Raw genomic sequence first — 3,992 nt, 5'->3', positions numbered from 1 at the left:
CGCGAACTCAAGTTCCTCTACAACGCTTGTCACATTCCTTACCCTTCATGCAGCATGGGCTATCGCAATGAGGAGCTTAGTGTGCCCTTTCAAGACGCATGATAATGACTCGGCAAAGAACACTGGACACCTGCACTTGGCGAATGAATGGACAAATTCCCTTCATCCACGAATTTCTCATTCTGTACAGGCAGGGATACTCTAGAAAATATAGTCTCCCTGCTACAGGTGATAAAGGCAATTGGCTTCTGAGAGAAGAAAACATGAAACTTGACTGTAATATCGATAAGATTAAGTGTATTTCACAAAATGTGATGTAATGGTATATTTAAGATCGCAGCAATTCTTGAAAGGCATTTAGAAGTTGGACAAACATGAATGCATGACACATTTTTAAGGATATCAACTTCTTTTTATTTTTATTCAGAGCTAATTCTTGCTTCTTCATCAGGTAAATGCTGAGTCGGTGCACAGAGTGAATATTTATAGATAAGTAGAAGATACTAAACGACCTTCCGTTTAGTATAATTTATATTAAAACGAGTTAATGATTTGGTATCAAACGAGCGAAATTTTATAAAACATGTTTACACAACGCAACGTAAATATATTGTTATATTTGTGCATTATCCCAACTTGCGTAGTGTAAGCATGTTTTATCTATATATATTCACCCACTCAGTGCACTGACTCAGCATTCACCTGATGAAGGAGCAAGAATTAGCTTTGAAACGTAGTAAAAAAATATGTTGATATCCATAAAAAACGTGTCATGGATTTATATATGGAAGGTATAACAATCTGAGTGCAGTATTTCATCCTGAATAAACTTATTTCTGTCAAGGAATAGATTTAAGGACAAACACTTCCAGCATTATTTTGTTGTAAAACCGAACGTCAGACAGGGAAACAACAAGCATCATTGTTTGTTTGTCTGTCTGTTTATATGCGTTTTTAACGTACCCCGCACTCAGCAATATGACGGCGATCTGTGATTAATCAAGCATGGACCAGACAATCCAGTGACTGCCATCATCAGCATCGATCTGCGCAACTGGAATACGATGACATGCATCAACCAGCCGATCCCGTCAGTCGCCACAACAGGCATTGGTTCCTGAACACCCAGTCCAACCCGATCTTCACGTGTCTAACGTTCCTTGACGTAACGAGGCCAGGATTCGAACCACCACCTTCCACACTGTTCCGCTTTCCTAATAGAGGTTGTCTCACTACTAGACATCTGAGATGGTCTTATTTACCAGCGCATACAGAGTGAGTGAGTATGGTTCTTTACGCCGCTTGAGCAATATTCCAACAATGTCACAGCGGGGGACACCAGAAAAGGGCTTCACATGCTGAATACTCATGTAGGATTAACCTGGGTCTTCGGCGAGACGAGCCAACGCTGTAACCACTAGGCTACTCCACCGCCCCAGCGCATACAGAGGTATGCATGATGCAATGATAATTCCTCATTGATTTTTCTATTTATCTGAAATTTGTCTGGTTTTAATAATAAAAGTTACTCTACAGCGTATTATTTATGAGGCTTTATTCGCTTAAATATAAACATTATGTTTGTAAATTAGATGAGCCCAAACCAGAAATGATGAATAGCTATGCCAGATGTTACAGAATTTAACATATATTTGTTTTGTTATACATTCATATCAGTTATGAAAACAGTAAAACAGGTATTATTTTGAGGGGCAAATTCAACTTTAACACAACCAGGGGCGGATACAGCTTTTTGAGAAAGAGGGGGGTGCACACTATTGGGAAAAGGGAGGGTGCACACTTCCTTTTCACCAGAGTTTCAATGGTCATTTAACAAACTTTCAGGACAAAGGTGCGCACCCTCTGGATCCGCCTATGACAACACACCGATAGTTGAAGCTAAGTTGTATTGAACTGACTTATTTAGGAGTACTGGTGTAGCCAGGTGTACGAATGTTTACAGGTGCCATGATTCGTGTCAATTTAGCTGTGATTGACATCTTTAAAACCGTTCCATGGAAGTAATGGTTGACACCTCACAGAAGTATTGAGTGACATCTCACGTAGGAGCGGATGCAGCCTTTTGACTGACTGACTGACTGAGTTTAGTTTTACGCCGCTTTTAGCAATATTCCAGCAATATCACGGCGGGGGACACCAGAAATAGGCTTAACACATTGTGCCCATGTGGGGAATCGAACCCGGGTCTTCGGCGTGACGAGCCAACGCTTTAACCACTAGGCTACCCCACCGCCCGCAGCTTTTTGAGAAAGGGTGGGTGGATGCACAGTTCATTTCAACCGTTTCCACGAGAGTTTCAATGGTCATTTGATACTTTCAGGACAAAAGGGGGATGCGAACCCCTGCGCAAGCGCGCGCGCACGCACGCACGCACGCACGCACACACACACAGACACACACACTATGGATCCGTCTATGTCAAGCAAATAATGATTATATTCTTGTGAAATAGCAACTCGTGACGGGACAGAACTAATCTCTGTTATATAGCACTTTTGAATGACGCCCGCTACCAGTGCGACATAGTACGAACTCACGTTGTACCTTTATACAAATACTGGGGCTAACTTTAAGTTGATACAGCTTGGATAATGCTCCCTCAATGGTTTCAGTTGTTGTATTAGACGTGTTCAGACATCCCTGTACTGATATGGCCGACTGCCTCTCGTGTCCTAGAGCTAACCCCTTGGAACATGTCTTGGGTATGATGTACGACGCTTACGACAGGACCAGAATCAGCCGGTGACGCAAGTTCAGATTGACCAATATTTGGTTCAAATTTGAAACGTCATCTGTCTTGCACTTCCTACTAACTCAATACAGACCATAGTAAAAAGTATTTAACTAGCCGTTTTATAGACCAAAATTACAGGCACAAGTACCTAATTTAATTTCTGCATTAAATATATTTATATATTCATGTGTGTTTTTTCGAGAGTTCTTTTTTCATAATAAACTTACCATGGCTTATGTCACTTGCAATATGACGTCACTGGACCTCTTAGACCTGTTTCAGATAACGTATATAATTGTGTGGTTCTAGCGTCTGAAGGATGTATACTGAACTGCAAATGAAACGCCACACCGATGGAGGTTCGTTAAGCACACACACGCTCTAATTAGCAATCAAAACGGAGGATTGAGTTCAAACTTAACAATTATGGTTAACATATTTTCGGGAATCACATTTAGAGTTCACACACAAAATAAATCACAAAAATGGTACCATTAGGATACCTCAAAGTCAGTATCGTGTGTGGCCTCCATAGACATCGATGACAGCGTTGCATCGTCTGTTCATGGAATGAATTGATGAAGGTCATAGGCACTTGGGTCCATACTCTGCGAAATGTCTATTGGACTTAAAATCTTAAATGCCATGTTGTCTTAGGAAGTCCAATGCTGCTCTGGCAGTGTGGGCACGAGTGTTGCCTTGCTGGAAGATGTGGTTTCTGTGACATCCAAAATGGGGTACAACGTAGGGTCTTATGACTTGGTCAATATAGCGAGCAGCTGTGACGTCGTTTCCTCAATCTGGGCCGAGATTCTTGAACTCTACGGGGACAACTCTCTGGTTCAGACCGATTGCACCCCACACCATGATGCTTGGACCACCCCACAGTTCTCTTTCAACATTATACTGATTGGAAAACCGTTCCCCACGCCTTCACCATACTCTCACTCTGCCAATGGGCTGTCGAAACACAATATCAGCTTTCATAAGAAAAAAGCACAGTTCTTCATTGTCGATAACTCCAATTTCGATGCTGAGTTGCCCATTGCAGTCGCAGTTGTTCATGCGGTGACGAGCGGTGAGTACACGACCACGATATGGTCTGTGACAGCTGGGGTTTCTTTCACGCAAACAATCTGGCGGTCTTGACGTTGGGTTGTTACTGAAGGTAAGCACCATCGTGGACGGTCTTGGATGCTGTTAGTGGCCTGATACCTCTCCTGCAGTTGGTAGATTG

This window comes from Haliotis rubra, unplaced genomic scaffold, assembly GCF_003918875.1.
Source record: "Haliotis rubra isolate DU_JTF1 unplaced genomic scaffold, ASM391887v1 Scf330, whole genome shotgun sequence".
Taxonomy (NCBI): Eukaryota; Metazoa; Mollusca; class Gastropoda; order Lepetellida; family Haliotidae; genus Haliotis; species Haliotis rubra.
Note: the sequence above shows the minus strand (reverse complement) of the source record.